This window comes from Herpailurus yagouaroundi, unplaced genomic scaffold (genome assembly GCF_014898765.1).
Source record: "Herpailurus yagouaroundi ecotype Mexico unplaced genomic scaffold, PumYag 163, whole genome shotgun sequence".
Lineage (NCBI taxonomy): Eukaryota > Metazoa > Chordata > Mammalia > Carnivora > Felidae > Herpailurus > Herpailurus yagouaroundi.
In genome coordinates this window covers 65,062,589-65,082,136 of record NW_024412404.1, presented here as the reverse complement: position 1 = coordinate 65,082,136, position 19,548 = coordinate 65,062,589, and the positions used below count along the sequence as shown (strand labels likewise).

The following is a 19,548-nucleotide window of genomic DNA, read 5'->3' as shown; positions in this document are numbered from 1 at the left end:
GGTTGAGTGTCTGACTTCAGCTCAGGTCGTGATCTCCCGGTTCGTGGGTTCAAGCCCCGCGTTGGGCTCTGTGCTGACAGCTCAGAGTCTGGAGCCTGCTTCGGATTCTGTGACTCTCTCTCTCTCTCTCTCTCTGCCCCTCCCCCACTCGTGCACTGTCTCACTCTGTCTCTCAAAAATAAATAAATGTAAAAAAAAATTTTTTTTTTAAATTCATGATGCCCATCAGGTCCCCAGGGGGCAGGCAGGGGTCACTTGTATGCCAATCAGGCCAACGGGCAAAGAGCGAGACAATTTCAAGGCTTCCGTCTTTTTAAAAAATTTTTGAGAGAGAGAGAGAGGGAGAGGGAGGGAGGGAGGGCAGGTGCATGCGTGAGTGGGGGGAGGGGCAGAAAGGAAGGGGGACACAGAATCGGAAAGAGGCTCCAGGCTCTGAGCTGTCAGCACACAGCCTGACATGGGGTTCGAACTCACAAACCAGGAGATCATGAGTTGAAGCTGGCCGCTTGACTGGCTGAGCCACCCAGGCGCCTCCAGGGCTCCCATCTTCTTGTGAACCAAAGAACAGAGTTTCTTGGTTGTCACTGCACAGAATCCCCTAGCAACTATGTTCCCTAAGAAGACCTCTCATGCCTGCTGATCTTAAGATGGCCACGCAGGCCTCACCTCAGCACAACGCCCAACCCTCTTCTCCACGGTCAGCATGTTGCCATACTGAGTACAAGCTTCTGCTCTGCATCAGAGGCTCCTGGCCCCATGGCACACCAAGTCTCCATCTCACCCTGCCAGCTCTGACCACGTGGTGATGTACATTCTGCGTCCCCACGACACAGAGCCATTATGTATCATACTTTCCTCCTCCCGACTCCTCCAAAAGAGTCAAGGCTGTTAGTCCGGCAGGTTTCAAAGACTTGGCAATGGCACCCAATGACGGGTCCCCCGCTGGACAGAACGTACTTCCCTCCGCTGGAGGTGGCGGTGTCAGAACGGGAAAGAAGATGGGGCGCCTGGGTGGCTCAGTTGGTTAAGCGTTCGACTTCGGCTCAGGTCACAATCTCACGGTTTGTTGAGTTTGAGCCCTGCGTTGGGCTCAGAGCCTGGAACCTGCTTCAGATTCTTTGTCTCCCTCTCTCTCTGCCCCTCCCCTGCTCACGCTCTGTCTCTCTCTCTCTCTCAATAATAAATAAACGTTAAAAAAAAAAATAAAAAAAAAAAAGGAACGGGAAGGGAGAGGCTGGCAGCAAGGAAGCGTCAGCACGTGCAGACACAGCAGCACGCGAAGGCCACCTGAACACCGACAAGGTCCACTGCCGGGAAAGCAGGGTGCTGTTAGATGCAGGAAAGAAAAACTCAAAGAGGGAGGGACGGGACCAAACCCCAAGGGACCTGGCTTCCACCCCCCCCAGGGCAAGGCACTCTACCACAGCAGGAAAGTCTTCCTTTCCGCCCTCCAGCTATAAAGGCAGCCGCCCTACCTCCATCCCAAATAGGACTAAAACTTAAGAAAAAACAAGATACAAGAAAGTATCTGCTTTACCACATCTGATAGGGGAGTAACTGCTTCACTTGTTCCTTTACAAATTCCATGGAAATTATACCTCAAAATATTATCTCTGAAGGCAATGAATCAGGTCCTCAGATGATAATGGGTCTTCTGCTGTATTTTCATGTTGATTTCAGAATAACTGTTTGTTGTTTGATTGGCTAAATGTTCAGCTATCTGTGTTTCCATCTGATGTTAATTTCACTTATTACTACAAGTTAAATCAAGTGCACCCAAGGCAGTTTCACGGGGGCTTCCAGTATACTGTTTATTATGCTCCTTCCTTATTTGAAGAAGCCACACAGACCTCTTTTCTCCCTATTGTTATGGAGGAAAGACAGCTTAGCAGAAAGATATAAGATTTTTTCCCTCAAGATTGTTCATCTTTTGTGTTGGCAATCTGTCTTTTAGGAAAGATAGAATAAAGCCGATATTTAGGTATATCCAGTGATTCACTGCAAGCATCTCTCAAAACCATGATCAATATTCTCATGTTTTTAGCACTGTTTTCAGTCATAAATATCTTTCCTCTAAAAAAGAAATAATTCTCCTTTCGGTCAACAGTCCCTGAAGTCGATATGAGGTCGGCAGAGCAGCCATAATGGCCTGGTCAGGCTCGAGGCACACTGGGGGAGCCACCTTTTTACTCAAGAGCCAAGAACACGCTGGTGCTAAAATCTAAGTGCTTTGTTCAGGGGAAGGAAAACTGCAGAGAATTTAAATTCCAAAACAGCAACCCTGGGAAAAAGGGTTCTATTCTGCAGCAGATCACGTGCATTCACTTATTCCATGATTCGTTTTCCTCCTCTCGGCTCCATCAATAAATAAGTTTTTAAAAACCAAGACAGATTTCATCATTTGGAAATAACGTGTGATGATATCCTTTTAAAAGTTAAAATCTGAAACCCAGCAAAAGTTGCATAGAAAGGAATGTTTAAAAGGCACTGCAATTAGATGACAAAAATTTTGATATGTTAATTTCCATTTCTCTAATTACTAGTGAGACTGATCTTCATTTCATCTATTTGTTGCAATGTTTGTATTAAAGAAAGCACTAGCTATGGGAATCTAGAAACTAATTTTTAGTCCCAGGTTTGTCATCAGTGTTGCAGACTTTGATCAACTGAATTTACCTTTCTGAACCTCAGTTTCCCAATTTCACAAATGGAATAATCATCCCAGTCCCACCTTACTCCAGAAGTTACTGTGAATGATCAGAAAATAATGGATAAAAATGCAAGTGGGAAACTCTAAAATGCTAGACAAATAAATGGGGTTTCTTAGTTTTGAAACAAAAGAAAAAAGGCATGCAATTAAATGTCGTAAAGGTAAATGTTAGGAAACTATATCCAGATAAGAACCATGCTTATTGTGTAAGATTTGAAACACCTGTCAGCCACCCATCAGAAGCGGAGCGCTGAAATGCTTTGTGCTGCGTTAACAGGAATCATAACACTAGAAAGATCTTCGGCATCAATTCACAGACAAGATCCCGCCCTTATCAGCTGCCTCAATCACCATGGTGCACAGGGCTCGCAAGGCTGCCAGCATAAGGTGGCCCTGAGCACGAGGTGCAGGAGGCGGCCGTCCACTGCTGGAAGATGGGCCCGCTCCTAGCCAGTCCTTTACGTCCTCCGTAAACAGGCATCTTCCAACATTCAGGTTAAAAAAGGAACCAGTCAAAAGGTATGTTAAAAAAAGGGCTCTCCTCTGTCACAATCAGGTCTGACCCTCACTCCGGTGGCGTCAGATCATGCTGAGCGGTGTGCATCTGCTCCAGAGAGCCCGATTTTATAGACAGGCCCAGCGGCTCCCACAAAATGCCAGTCGTGCATTAGAAATTAAACAGAAATCCGGTTTAAAAATATGAAAAGGTAGTCACGTATTAAAAATAGAGCTGTTGACGGTAAATACTGTTGATGCGGCTTCAAAATATTTAGCCGGGGAATCCCACGGAAGTGGTTCTGTTACTTCCAGGAAGGTGAGGGCACGTCAGCACAAATAACGTGCACTCCTGCCATCTGCGCACCAAGCAAGTCTTCGCGAGACTGTCTCTCCGGATTACAGCACCTGGACACCAGGTCCAGTGTCTACACAAGAATAAGTTTAACTGGGGGCGCCTGGGTGGCGCAGTCGGTTAAGCGTCCGACTTCAGCCAGGTCACGATCTCACGGTCCGTGAGTTCGAGCCCCGCGTCAGGCTCTGGGCTGATGGCTCGGAGCCTGGAGCCTGTTTCCGATTCTGTGTCTCCCTCTCTCTCTGCCCCTCCCCCGTTCATGCTCTGTCTCTCTCTCTGTCCCAAAAATAAATAAACGTTGAGAAAAAAAAATTAAAAAAAAAAAAAAAAAGAATAAGTTTAACTGTCCTGGAAGTTTTTGTTCCGAGAAGAATCTGCACTTTTGAATAATTTTATTTTATTATGATCAGCATCTAATTTATAGTTATGCTGTTTTTTCCTCCTAAAACTAATATAAAATTAGAAAATAGAACAGGGAAAACATACAGTTTACTACATAAGCTACATTTGAACTGTGTATTTAAAATGTTTAAAAATCAGTGATTTCATTTAGTCACTATTCAACTAGCTACAATATTATTATTATTATTAATTTACATCCAAGTTAGCATATAGTGCAATAATGATTTCAGGAGTAGAATCCAGTGATTCATCGCCTTCATATTTTTTAAAATATTTTTTATTTTCATTTTTGAGGGAGAGACAGAGGGAGAGAGGGAGGGAGGGAGTTGGAGCACAAGTAGGGGAGGGGCAGAGGGGAGACACAGAATCTGAAGCAGGCTCCAGGCTCTGAGCTGTCAGCACAGAGCCCGATGCAAGTCTCGAACCCACCAAATGCGAGATCATTACCTGAGCTGAAGTCAGATGCTCAACCGACTGAGCCACCCAGGCGCCCCTACTCATCCCCTTCATGCAACACCCAATGTTCATTCCAGCGAGCGTCCTCCTTAATGCCCCGTGCCCATTTAGTCCATCCCCCAAACCACAGTCCCTCCAGTGCCCTCAGTTTGTTCTCTATATTTAACAATCTCTTATGTTTTGTCCCCCTCCCTGTTTTTATTTTATTTTTGCTTCCCTTATGTTCATTAGTTTTGTATCTTAAATTCCACATGAGTGAAGTCATGTGATATTTGACTTAATTTCCTTAAGCATAATATACTCTACTTCAATCCCATGTTGTTGCAAATGCCAAGATTTCATTCTTTTTGATTGTCGAGTAACACTCCATTGTGCATGTGTATATACATACCACATCTTCTTTATCCATCTCTCGACGGACACTGGGGTTCTTTCCATACTTTGGCTATTGTTGAAAAAGCGCTGCTATAAACATTGGGGTGCATGTGCCCCTTTGAATCAGCACACCTGTATCCTGTGGGTAAATATCTAGTAATGCAATTGCTGCATCACAGAGTAGTTCCATTTTTAATTTTTTGAGGAACCTCCATACTGTTTTTCAGAGTGGCTGTTTTCCAGTTTGCATTCCCACCAGCAGTGCACAAGGGTTCCTCTTTCTCTGCTTCCTCGCCAAAATCTGTTGTTGCCTGAGTTGTTAATTTTAGCCATTCTGACTGGTGTGAGGTAGTATCTTATTGTGGTTTTGATTTGTATTTCTCTGATGATGAGTGATACTGAGCATCTTTTCTTGTGCCTGTTGGCCATCTGGATGTCTTCTTTAGAAAAGCGTCTATTCATGTCTTTTGTTCATTTCTTCGCTGGATTGTTTTTTGGGTGTTGAGTTTGATAAGTTCTCTTTATAGATTTTGGATACTAACCCTTTATCTGATATGTCATTTGCAAATATCTTTTCCCATTCTGTCCTTTGCCCTTTAGTTTTGCTGATTGTTTCCTTTGTCGTGCAGAAGCTTTTTATCTTGATGAGGTCCCAATAGTTCATTTTTGCTTTTGTTTCCCTTGCCTCTGGACACACGTTGAGTAAGAAGTTGCTGCAGGCGAGGCCAAAGAGGTTTTTGCCTGCTTTCTCCTTTAGGATTTTGATGGCTTCCTGTCTTACATTTAGGTCTTTCATCCATTTTGAGTTTATTTTTGTGTATGGTGTAAGAAAGTGGTCCAGGCTCATTCTTCTGCATGTCACTGTTCAGTTTTCTTAGCACCATTTGCTGAAGAGACTTTTTTCCATTGGATATTCTTTCCTGCTTTGTCACAGATTAGTTGGCCATCCGTCTTTGGGTCCATTTCTGGGTTCTCTGTTCTGTTCTGCTGACCAAAGTGTCTGTTCTTGTGCCAGTACCATACTGCCTTGATGATTACAGCTTTGTAATATATCTTGAAGTCCGGAATTGTGATGCCTCCAGGTTTTTCTTTTTCAGGATTGCTTTGGCTATTTGGGTCTTTTCTGGTTCCATGCAAATTTTAGGATTGCTTGTTCTAGCACTGTGAAGAATGCCAGTGTTATTTTGATAGGGATTGTACTGAATATGTAGACAGCTTTGGGTAGTATCGACGTTTTAACAGTATTTGTTCTTCCAATCTGGGAGCATGGAATATTTTTCTATTTTTTTTCTGTGTCTTCTTCAATTTCTTTCATAAGCTTTTTATAGTTTTCAGTGTATAGGTTTTTCACCTCTTTGGTTAGGTTTACTCTAGGTTTACGGTTTTTGGTGCAGTTGTAAATGGGCTCGATTCTTTGATTTCCCTTTCTGCAGCTTCATTATTGGTGTATCGAAATGCAACTGATTTCTCTGCATTAATTTTATATCCTGTGACTTTGTTCAATTCATAAATCAGTTCTAACAGTTTTTTGGTAGAATCTTTTGGGTTTTCCACATAGAGTATCATGTCGTCTGTGAACAGTGAAAGTTTGACTTCCTCCTTGCCAGTTTGGATGCCTTTTATCTCTTTGTGTTGTCTGACTGCAGAGGCTAGGACGTCCAACACTATGTTGAATAACAGTGGCGAGAGTGGACATCCGTGTCATGCTCCTGACCTTAGGGGGAAAGTGCTCAGTTTTTCCCCATTAAGGATGATATTAGCATGCACTTTGACCAGTAGAAAATATGCCCATGTTGATGTTTATACCATATGCCTGTACCTTCTCCACTTTTTCAGCAGAAATGCCTTCATACTAATTAGAAATAGCTGGAATAATATGAAGGTGTTCACCCAAAATAGAATCTGGACTCAAGACTACACCACCAATCTAGGGTCATAATGAACCCGGGACAGATTCCTGCTCTCCAAGAAATACCATCGCAGAGCGATGGGGTCCCTCACGTGGTGGTGCTCTGCCTGCAACCCTCCCCGCCTCTCCCAATTAGACAAAGACTTTGCAGAACACAAGCTGTTAGCCAGTCTGTCAGGCAGGCGTAGGACCCAAGGGGAAGGCAGAAGTGAAGTCACACAGGACTGAACCCCAAAACGGACACATCCACACTCCATCCGACACCTCCCTGAATAAACAGAGCACACTTCCACAGAACTCAGCTTGTACAATGAACACGGGGTCGGTGTGAGCAGCCTCCATCACTAAGGCGCCGGCGGCCACGCGTGGTCTCGGCGGCTCTCGAGACACACGGGGGCATGGGCCTGGTCAGCCACACTTTGTTCTCCTCTGCCCTTGTCCTTGGGTCCCCCCCCAGCTTGGGCCCCTAAGAACCAAGGGATAGATGAGTAGCCCAGTTTCATGGGCAACTTGGAATCTCCGCGTTTAGGGAACAGCGTGGTGTCAGGGTCCACAGCAGAAGAACCGGGGCTCTGTCAACGCTGTTTCTCACCTCCTGCCTTTACTTCTGGGATTCGTTGCCATGTGGGTCTTTCTCACCTACTTTCAAAAGGTCACAGCTGTCCCCTGGACAGATGAAACTACCCAGAGCCTGGTAACAGGAGGTCGGGGTGTTTCAGAGGGAAGGGAAAAGTCAGTCCCCGGCAGGGCTGCCGGCTAGACCTTCTGAGGACTGTGTCCCCCAAAAAGTGCCAACCCCAGGGCGGAGGTGCGGCGTGCGAGGTGCCGTTTCTAGGCTGGCCTTGGTGCTGAGAGCTCCCTGTCTGCTCCTGTACAGCTGACAGCCACCCTAGGAGGGAGAGATCTTGTTTTATGGAAAACTGAACCATACAGGTTCACTTTCCAAAGTCACAGTCCAGAGGCAGCCTGTTGTCTGTGAGATTCTAAAGCCGTAACCCTTGACTCGGACCTACAACTGCCGAAGGCAGAACGCAACTTACAGAAAGATGGTTCTCCAACATAGACTGTTAAGCTCCAAAACGAAGAAATTCAAAATGACTGAAGGTCCTTCTGTACCACCTCCTTTAAAACATGGGTGCCCACCCCATATGACAGTGCAGTGCCTATGGTAACAAAAAGTATGTTTTAATGAAGATGTTCTACGACTCCTCAAGCCCAGAATGATGGAGGTGTGTTTTAGTATAAAGCAGAGGAAAACACCCATGTGTCAGGAAGCCCACCCAGCAGAGCACAAGCTGAGAGTTTCACCTGACAATTCTGTGATCCAAAAGAAAACTCTCAAGACATGAGCTGAAAACGTGCACTGCTCCAGTCCCTCTCATTCCACCCCACAGGAGACCACAGAGGACCACTGGGGTCCGACCCCACATGGCTTCGCAGGTGAGCACGGTGGGACCCCGTGGCTGCAGTGCCCAGTGCCCCCAGGAGGCGGCAGCTGAAGGGGATGAGCTCTAAGAGGAGGCTCAGGGTAATCGCATTTTTTTTTTTTTTTAATTTCGCAGACTCAGCTATATAAACAGGAATTGGAAACAATGGCTTTTTTCTTCCATTTCAGAAAATGGTTAATCTTAATCTGTTTTAATTCAATGTGGAAAATAAGATTTTTAAAGTCCTCCTAAATCTATTACAGACACTTAAATCCTCCTACTCATCCAACTTAATCCAGAAAATTTCAGCATTCTGCAGATAAACTGAAGTCTTTCAAATATATATAAAGATTACAACATGCTTAAATGAGGTAATGTTCACAAAGTCACAAACGACCGATATCAACAGCACTTTAAAGTTTACAAAATGCGTTAAATATTACCTCATTAAGAGGTATATTCCTGAGTGGTGAGAGACTTAAATTATTGGTAAAACCGATATAACCGGGAAAGGGAGAAGAAAAGACTTCAGAATCTTTATTATGCCAGCTAACTTTATGTCAGCTCTTACAGCATGAAAGGCCATCTACAAGCTCACTTCCACGTGTGACAGCTTCACAAGTGTGTCTACTGTCCCCACACACAGCAGATGCCCAGAGGAGCACCAGAGACACATGGCTGCCGGGCAGCTGCCAGGTGAGAACTCACAGCCTGGTTCTCACGCCCCCACACATCGGAGGGGCCCATGGCCCACGCCTTTCTACCTCAATATCTGCTGGGAAGGAGTCCTGGAAAGAAGGTTGGGAAGTAAGAGGAAAAAAGTGCCTTTGACACAGTCATGAAGGCAGCAAAGCTTTAACAAGCTCTAGAGCTGGAAAGTTAGTAAGAAAAATGCCCTATCGGGGAGGCTTGCAATAATGGCCCGGCATGGACGCTGTGCAAACAAGCATCCGAGAGCGCCCAGCAGGACCAGTCAGAGTGGAAGCAGAGAGGTGCCGAGTGGCCAGCTTCACAGGTTACACACTCGGAAAGTGGAAGAGGGGATTAGAACCCAGGTCTGTCTGCAAATAAGTACTACACAGAACAAGTCTGACATCTCTCACCCCAAACTAGGATTTATATGCTCCATTTAAAAAGAACAGGAGCACCTGGTGGCTCAGTCGGGTGAGCGTCCAACTTCAGCTCAGGTCACCATCTCACAGTTCGTGGGTTCGAGCCCCACGTCAGGCTCTGGGCTGACAGATTCTGTGTCTCCTTCTCTCTGCCCCTCCCTCGCTCGTGCCCTGTGTCTATCTCTCAAAAATAAATAAATGTTAAAAAAATGTAAAGAGAATAAAAACTTGTCATTTATAAGTCATACAGGAATGAAAATATCAAATAAATCATTCATTCATGTCTTTAGCAGAAGTTTTCTAAAATTCCTCAGAGAAATGATCAATGAAGTATGAGAGTTTGTAATAAACTAAAAGCCAACATTAAAATATGAAGTTACCACTTTAAAATAGACTGTTGTCATAAGAAGATGTTTCACATGTCTCACGGTAACCACAAAGCAAAATCCTATGGTAGATACACAAAGGAGGAAGGAGTCTAAGTGCACCACTACACAAAGTCATGACATCATAAAGGGAGAGCAAGAGAGGAAGAAAGAAACAAAGGAATTACAAAAAAAGCCAAAAAACAATGAATAAAATGGCAACAGTAAGTCTATAATTACTTTACGTGTAAATGGACTAAATTCTCCAATCAAAAGACAGAGCAGCTGAATGGGATCAAACACCAAGACTCAACTACATGCTGCCTACAAGAGACGGCTTCAGCTTTAGGGACACACACAGACTGAACAAGATGAAAAAAGATACCCCATGCAAAGGGAAACTCCCAAAAAAGTGGGGTGGGCAGGGCAGGAGAGATGGGAAAATGGGGGACGGGCATTGAGGAGGGCAACTGGGATGAGCACTGGGTGTTGTATGGAAGCGATGAATCACGGGAATCTACCCCCAAAGCCAAGAGGATACTATATACGTTGTATGTTGGCTAACTTGACAATAAATTATATTTAAAAAAATATATCTTCAAATACAAATACACACTGGATAAAATTAAAAAAAAAAAAAGAATATTCTCAACTACTACCTAATTAAAATCCAGTTAATTTCTTTAAACATTGAAAAAAAAATGGGGTAGCTACACTTACATCAGGCAAAACAGACTAAGCCAACGACTGTAACAAGAGATGAAGAAGGTCATTATATAATGATAAAGGGGTTAGTTCATAAAAAAGACATAACACTTATAAATATTTATGTGCCAAACCTAGGAACACCTAAATACAGGATGCAAACATTAACAGACCTTAAAAAAAAGAACAGTTATACAGAAGCAGGGGACTTTTTAATACCCTACTTTCAACAATGGATAGATTATCCAAACAGGGGGAAAAAAAGTAAGGTAACAGACTTATTACGCATCAGACCAGAAGGAACTGACATACACAGAACATTTCAGCAAATTCTTCTCAAGCAAACATGGAACACTGAGGATCGAGCATATGTTAGGGCACAAAACAAGTCAATACATTTTTTTTTTTTAACGTTTATTTATTTTTGAGACAGAGAGAGACAGACCATGAATGGGGGAGGGTCAGAGAGAGGGAGACACAGAATCCGAAACAGGCTCCAGGCTCTGAGCTGTCAGCACAGAGCCCGACGCGGGGCTCAAACTCACGGACGAACCGCGAGATCATGACCTGAGCCGAAGTCGGCCGCTCAACCGACTGAGCCACCCAGGCGCCCACAAGTCAATACATTTAAGAGTGGAAATACATCAAGCTTCTCTGCCAACCACAAGGCATAAAACTACAAATTCTAAGAAAACTCTGAGATTCACAAACATGTGGGGATTAAACATGCTCCTGGACCAAACAATGGGTCTAAGAATAAATCAAAAGCAAAATAAAACAGCGCCTGAAACAGCACACATACCAAGACCTGAGATACCACAAGAGCAGTTCTAGGACGAGGTTTGTAGCCACACTAGGAAAAAGGGTCTCAACCACATCTACACCTCAAGGAGTTAGACAAAGGAATAAACTAAAGCCAAACTCTGAAGGCAGGAAAAGAAAATCAGAGCAGAAAGTAAGTGAAAGAAAAAGGACAACAGACAAGATCAATGGAACTAAGGAGCGATATTTTGAAAAGATAGGAAAAAAATTACCAAACCTTTAGCTAGACTAATCAAGAAAAGAGGCCTCAAAATTATAAAAGGAGACCTCACAACGGACACCACAAAAACACAAAGGACCGAAAGAGACTACTACAAATTATACACAAACAAAGAGGCCAATCCGAAAGAAATGGATAAATTCTTACAAACCTAATCTACCAGGACTGCATAATGAATAGACAATCTAGACAAATTACTAGTAAGGACACTGAATTCGTAATCAAAAACTTCCAAAGGTGGGGCACTTGGGTGGTTCATTCGGTTGAGCGTCCAACTTTGGCTCAGGTCATGATCTCACAGTTCGTGCTTTCGAGCCCTGTGTTGGGCTCACTGCTGTCAGCGCAAAGCCTCCTTCGGAGCCTCGTCTCCCTGTCTCTCCGCGCTCCCCTGCTCATCATGCTCTCTCAAAAATAAAAACAACCAAAATAAAAAAACAACTTCTAGTCCAGGACTAGATGGCTTTGCTGGTGAGTTACACCAAACATTTACAAATGAAGACCAATCCTTCTTGAGCCCTTTTGAGAATGAAGAGGGAACACATCCAACGTCATTTTATAAGGCCAAGCCAGACAAGGACACCACAAGAAAATTAGAGGCCGATACTCTGATGAACACAAATGAAAAAATCTGCAACAAAGCATTAGCAAACAGAGTTGAACAGTACAGGGAAAGGATCACACACTGTGATCGAGTGGGATTTACTGCAGGGACGTGAGACTCGTTCAACATCCATCAGTGTGGTGTATACCACATTAACAGAGTCAAGGATAAAAATCCTAATCCTCTCAGCTGCAGAAAAGGCATCTGACAAAAAATTCAACATGCTTTCATGATAAAAACTCTCAACACACTGGGTAGAGAGGCAATGTACCTCAACAAAGGTATGGATGACAAGCCCACAGCCAACATAACGGTGAAAACTGACGGCCATTCCTCTAAGAATCAGTTACAAAGCAAGGATGCCCACTCTTCCCACTTTTAGTAAAGAGAGTACTAGAAGACCCGGCTAGAGCAGTAAGCAAGGCACAGACTATCCAAATCAGAAAGGACAAAGTAAAACTGTTTGAAGATGACCTCATTTCTTATATCTAAGAAATCCTAAAGACTCCACCAAAAAAGCTATCCAAACTATGAAATGATTTCAGTAAAGTTGCAGGCTACAACATCAACACATAAGAATTTGCTTTGTTTCTATATACCAATAACCAACTACCATAAAAATTAAGAAAACAACCCCATTTACAATAGCATCAAAAAGAATTCCTAAGGATAAATTTAGCCAAGGAGGTGAAAGGTCTGTTCGCTGAAAATCATAAACATTAATGAAAGAAACTGAAGATGCAAATAAATGGGAGAAACGCACCAGGCTCAAGGAGGGAGGAACAGGAAGTACGTCCGTAGTGCCCAAACCAGACTACAGATCCAACGTGATGCCAGTCAAAATTCCAATGGCATTTTTCATAGAAAGTTCACATGGAACCACAAAAGACCCGGAATAGTGAAAGCAATCTTGGAAAAGAACAAACTGGAAGGCATCCCAATTCTGGATTTCAAACTATATATATTGCAAAGATACAGTAATGAAAACAGTACGGTATTGTCATAAGAACAGAACAGAACGCCCAGAAATAGGGGCACCTGGGTGGCTCAGTCAGTTGAGTGTTCAACTCAGGTCATGATCTTGTGATCATGAGATCGAGCCCTATGTCAGGCTCCATGCTGAGCTGCTTGGGACTCTCTCTCTCCAGCCCCCATCTTCCCCTCCCCCACTAGCTCCTGAACACTCATTCTCAAAAATAAATAAAATACTTTTAAAAGCCCAGACATAAACCCATGTATATATGGTCAATTTTCAAAGGAGCCAAGAACACACAATGGAGAAAGGGGAGTCTTTTCAATAAACGGTGTTGGGAAAACCAGACAGATCCATGCAAAAAGTGAAACTGGACCCCATGTGACACCATACACAAAAGTCACTTCAAAAGGGACTGAAAAGTTGAATGTAAAACCTGAAACCATGAAGTTTCTGGAAGAAAACGTATGCAGTGATTTGGATTTGATATTAAAAGGCAACAAGGGGCACCACGGTGGCTCAGCCAGTTAAGTGTCTGACTCTTGAATATCAACTCAGGTCATGATCTTGTGGTTCCTGAGATCGAGCCCCATTCCCCCTGGTCAGGCTCTGCACTGACAGCACACAGCCTGCTTGGGATTCTCTCTCCCTCTCTCTCTGCCCCTGCCTGCTTGTGTGTGCTCTCACTCAAACTTACTTTTATTAAAAAAAAAAAAAAAAAAGGCAACAAAAGCAAGAAACAAGTTGGACTATATCAAACTAAAAAGCTGCACGGCAAAGAAAACCATCCATGAAAAGGCAGTCTACTGAATGGGAGAAAAGGTCTGAAAACCACACGCCCAACACGGGGTTAACATCCAAACTATGCCATAACTCCTACAGTTTAAGAGCAAAAACCAAAAACCCAAATAATGCAATTTAAAAATGGGCAAGGGCCCGATTAAATTATTTTCCCTTAAGAAGACATCCAGATGGCCAACAGGTACGTGGAAAGGTACGTGCAAAGGTGCTCCATATCACTCATCATCAAGGAAATACCAAAAACCCAAATGAGTACCATTCCACACCTGTCAGAATGGCCATCATCAAACAGAAAACAGGTAACTTCTGGAGAGGATGTGGAGAAAAGGGAACCCTCGTGCACTGTTGGTGGGAATGCAAACTGGTGCAGCCACTCAGAAGACAATACAGAGGTTCCTCAAGAAATCAGAAACAGAACTATCATGTGACCCAGCACTCCCACCTCTGGGCATATACTGAAACAAAATTATCTTTAAGAGACAGCTGTACTCCTATGTTCACTGAACTATTTGTAACAACCAAGACATGGAAACAACCAATGTGTCCTTCTATAGACTAAGAAAATATATATGTACATAACAGTAATAATATTTCATTATTATTTAGACTTGAAGGAAATGTTACCATTTTCAACAGCATGGATGAACCTAGAGGGCATTACACTAACTAAAATAACCCAGAGGGAGAAAGATATACTGCTCACTATCACTTATTATGTAGAATAATTAAAAAAAAAAAAAAAAACCACAAAACTCAAACAGAAAAGTGGCTGCCAGGGGCTGGGGGAAACGGAGAGAGACTAGTAAGAAAGGCATCAACTTCCAGTTACAAGATGAATAAACTTGAACATCTAATGCACAACATGGTTGACCACCGTGTATTGTGTAACGGAGGTCTGTCAACTTTTATAGTCTCACCAAAAAAAATTTTTTTTAAAAAGGAGACAATGGAGGGGTTACCTGGATGGGAGGGGAATCTTTCCACAAGGCACAAGTCACATCGTATATATTTTTTTAAGTTCATTTACTTTGAGAGACAGAGTGAGCGCACGTGAGTAGGGGAGGGGCAGAGAGACAGGAAAGAATCCCAGGCAGGTTCCGCACTGTCTGCACAGAGCCCGACGTGGGGCTCGAACCCATGAGAAACTGTGAGATCATGACTTGAGCTGAAATGAAGAGTCAGATAACCGCTTGAGCCACCCAGCGGCCCACACTGTATACTTTAAATTTCTTATTTTGTCAAGGATTCCTCTAAGCTGAAAAAACCCTTCCTAACAATGGAATGGGCTACCCGGGCACAGGCTGAGCCTCAGACCAGTGGTTTTCTCTGAAACTTCATGTGATTCTACTTGGGGGCGGGGTGGGGGGTGTGGATATGTATCTACTCTTAAAAGGTCAAGATGTTATAGGCAGCATTCTATTCGCTGAAAATTAAGCAGGTGAAATTCTCCAGATGATAACAGTTGCATGTAAACTGTATCATCTGGGACAGCTTGATGACTGTAAGTCCACCCAATTCCTAGACTTCAGGCAAATACTTCATTCTTGGGACTGGGGACATTTTGCTCTTGGTATACCAACACAAAACTCAGTACTGGGCTAGGTCTTTCTGCCTCCCTCAAGAGGACTTAGAACGGTTTAATGATACGAAACTCCCAACTATCCAAGTTACAAAGTCATTTATTTAGGATCCAAGGAAAATATTCTTGACCCACTGGTCTTAGAAGAATTCTTACCACAAATATTAAATAAACTACATTTTATACTCTCCTTTATAAACCACTCATATGTTAGATGTTGCAAAAAATATCATAGTCAGGGATTAGATAATAAACTACAAAAAAAATTCTGCAGATCGTTTTTATCTTTTATAAAATGTACGGCCCAGAAGTTGATTAATTCAAAACACACTGACAAATCTGCTTAAGAATCTGAATGAAAATAAATATGTGTTCCAATCAAACTCCTGTAAAAAGTAAAATACGTTTCAAAGAAATCAAATATGAAAACAGAAAATAAACACAGAGCTATCCCTGGCTATCCCAACCACCCCCACTGAAAAGGGAAAGTAATAAGCAAGACCTTTGTAAGCATTCCAGGAATACTCAAAAGCCACAGGACAAGATTCAAAACTCTAACTACAACTGTATCAATGTTAGCTTCTAGTTGATAATCTGGACAAACGTACCACGGTTATGTAAAAGCAGTTATCACTAGGATATGCTGGGCGAAGGGTATACCAGAACTCTGCACAGTACTAGCATCTTCGCAACTTCTCTGTAGATCTAAAACTGTGCCAAAATGAAAAGCAAAATCTGACTACATAAAAAAACTCCATGGGTGAAATAAAAACAGAAAGGACTATCTTTTACATGCAAAATGTTCTTACAAACCAATAAAAGGCAAAAACCACTAGAAAAACAAACAATTTACTAATACTAACAACCAATAAACAGAAGGGAAAATATTCAACCTCACATACATTATAAAAAATTAAAATATGGAAGGCACTCTGAAGAGATCTGAGTTAATTCTACTTAATTTATTCTGCACAGAATTTCACAAGCACACAAAGATGTCTGTATAAAGGTGTTCACAATTAATGTTGCTTGAAATAGCTCCAAACCAAGGGCAAAAAACACCAAAATCCTAAAAGACTCTAGGGTCGAGTCTTTAAGACAAAAAAAAAAAAAAAAAAAAAAAAAAGTTGCTGCCCCACTTAGATGCAAACACATACGATAAAATACTAGGCAGTCACTGAAAGAAAAAATTAGCTATCACGCTAAGTAAGGAATACTGGATGGTGAAGTCTCTACCCAAACTGTCCTGAGAACTGTGTTTCAAGACATTTTTCCATGTAAACACAATGTTGATAATACACACCAACTGGAAAGATTTATTTTGTCAGTTTATCATACACAGTGAATTTCCAGCATGCTCAAATATTACACTTGATTCTAAATTCCAAGAAACTTGGCATTCTCTGCGAACTGAATATTTCATGTGAATAGTAGCCAACTACTTGGAACGCATACCTTGTGCTTCTCAGTGAGGCTTTTATGAGAGGAGCACCCTGACCTAATGTGACTAATTTAAACTAGGGTCTTTTGTAAGCCAACGGATTAATTTTTTTTTTTTTTCTGGAAAAGACAAGATTCAAGGAAATTATCTTAATGGGTTAATGTAAGATTCAAAGAAGTGTTAGTACACACAGGAGTTACATAATTATAGGTTTTCCGTGACAAGATCTCACTGAACTTGTACGTTCGCCTTAGAATTAACTACTCCTAACATAACTTAAACTTTATTGAATGAAAGCCCTTTCATGATGAAAGCCCTTGATTTAAAACTCCCCTATCTGCACCAATTTAAAAAAAAACAACAACACTTAGATCGTAAGCATGGTTTGGATACGTTTGTCAATCCCAGATGTACTTACTGTTGGAAGATTATAGCTTAATTAAAGCCCTGGCAGGGTCAGTAATGTTCATATGCAAGATGTTTCTACATAGTGTCACTTGGGTACTATCAATTAAAACGCACCGTGAATTGTTAAATGGAAAAATCCAAAACAAGAGCCTGTTGTCACACTCACGGTTCCTGCATGCATTAAGAGGTTAATTTATATTTTATTCCGATGCATGCATATAAGAGTAATATTTATATCAGATATTCATAGCTTACTTAGATGATTGATATCAATTTCTCTTCATAATATGACCAGCAAATAAAGCACACGGCACTTCTAATATAAAGAAATAACATGTGACAAGGTTCCCTAAAACATTTCTATTTTGGACCTCACAAGCTAAATTGCTTTTGCTGGCCCCTTCCACCTCTCACCATGGTTGACAGACAAATTGATCGAAACATTGGAAAATAATATGCTTGCAAAATTTCTCTGGGTGAGTTTTCAGTCTTTTGAATTTTTCATACAAGAACAAAATGAAAGATTGCCTCCTTGATTTTTCCTCCATTATGCGGCCCCATCTTATGTACTACAGGAACATACAATACTTCAAACAGCAGCAATACGTTGTAAACAAAATGTGTAACATTTTTCATAAAACACCCAAGCTGTGTGAAGTTGAGCCTGCGTAGCAGGCATCCCTGCCCTGCAGATTATGCTGTTCAATTATAATGAATTCATGCATTTGAAGTTGCCTTAGGGCCTCTCATTAGACTTAGGGGTGTTTATTACAGGAAATATTGCCTGTATCATTTAAGAAGTAAGAGGGCTGGGTGATTTGATTAGAAACGTTGACAGTTGAGGTGTGTAAAAAGAATATGTCATTCACTCATGTTTCCCAACTTCAATATTAGGATCCTTCATTTTTTATGAGTTCTTTAAAGCCCTCTTTGAACTGCAGATATGGGGAGCCACGCGAAAACTTTCCAGAGAGCCCACCACACACACTAATCGCGTGACCTGATTTCCGTTTGACTTGTTACTCTTAGCAGCACGGATACCATTCTCACAGGCAAACAGATTACAACAAAAGTAACACCGCAATTACGCACAGCCACATATAACCACGGACGGGGAGAAAGCATAAAATATCCCTGTATCGCACCGACAGACCCCGCCGACCAGTTAACAACCACGACTGCCTCCACCTTCTGTTCTTCAGACACCCCAGGCCCTCAGGCTCTTATAGAATTTTTAAATTAATGTCTATAGTATTTCTAGGATAGGCAGAGTCCTCATACATTTAAATTTACACCTCATGAAAATTCTTATTAACTAAATTTTTCCCTCAATACTCTCAGGTCAAGAATCGATGAATAGTCAATTTTTTTTCAGTCAAAATTAAACAAATCATAAAAAATGGCATAATTTTCAGCATTGCAGATTAGATTTAGGGGGTAATATCTGCCAGATATGAAAAACAGAACTCATTATGTTGCACTCAAATAATTTCCACGGCCGTACTTTGGTTTCGCTCCACGAGCCCCACCAGTTTTGGTGAGTTCACCACCGTATTTCACAAAATAACGTGGTCTGAACAGACTTCTCGGGTCCTGGTCCCGATGCCCCAGCAGGCGTGGCCATCTTGGCAGGAGGCCGGGGGTAGGGGGTGGGGGCACACCGGGCCCGCAGCCCTATCTGGGAACTTCTAACAGCACGTCAGGACACTCTCTGGGGATCGGCCTGGGATCGTGGGGCTGGGGGCATGAAGCACCAACAAAAACCATGGGAACACGGTGTGTGATCGATAATTTCTTGAACAAAAGTCTTCGTTAAAAATGCAAAGGAATCCAATGACTCTTTTTTTCCTGCTCAAAACCTCTGATTCTTGGATTTGGTATTCTTGGTGTCTGGACCCCGGTTGTTTAGCAGCAGTAAGAGCCAGGGCACTATTTGAAGGAAGCGCAGTGTGCGTGGGCCAGAGGCCACGGCCAGCACGTGGGCGCACAGGAAGGTGGGGTGGCTGTGGGGAAGAGAAATGGAAGCATCCTCCCTGTAAAGGAAGAGAGGGGTCTTAGTTCAAGCTCCAGCGTCTGTCTGTACTCCGTCCCTGAGAACGAGCACCATGGGGGAAACACACTCTCCTGATACAATCAGAAGGGGAGAAAATATAAGTGTGTCAGTAGCCTTTTAAAGCAAAAGGCCACTTAGGACCTGTGCACACACACCTTGGTCCTAATGCCTAGGAGGAAACCATGTCCCGGGTAAGAGGAGGTGCTACCAGGGCACGTACACAGTGGTACCACCCAGGGCAGAACTCCTTATGGAACCTTCCTTTAGGCCCAACCTAAAAAGTTCTGATCCGTTTTCAGCCCCCTGTCTTCTCATGCATGCAAGCCCAGTCAGCTCTGA

At 42.6% G+C, this 19,548-nt stretch overlaps 1 protein-coding gene across 6 annotated transcripts in view; it reads right to left on the bottom strand.

Annotated features, from left to right (window-relative positions):
* The window catches only part of MGMT (O-6-methylguanine-DNA methyltransferase), a 303,642-nt gene that overhangs the window by 180,173 nt on the left and 103,921 nt on the right, over nt 1–19,548 (bottom strand). The gene's annotated exons all lie outside the window — the stretch shown is intronic.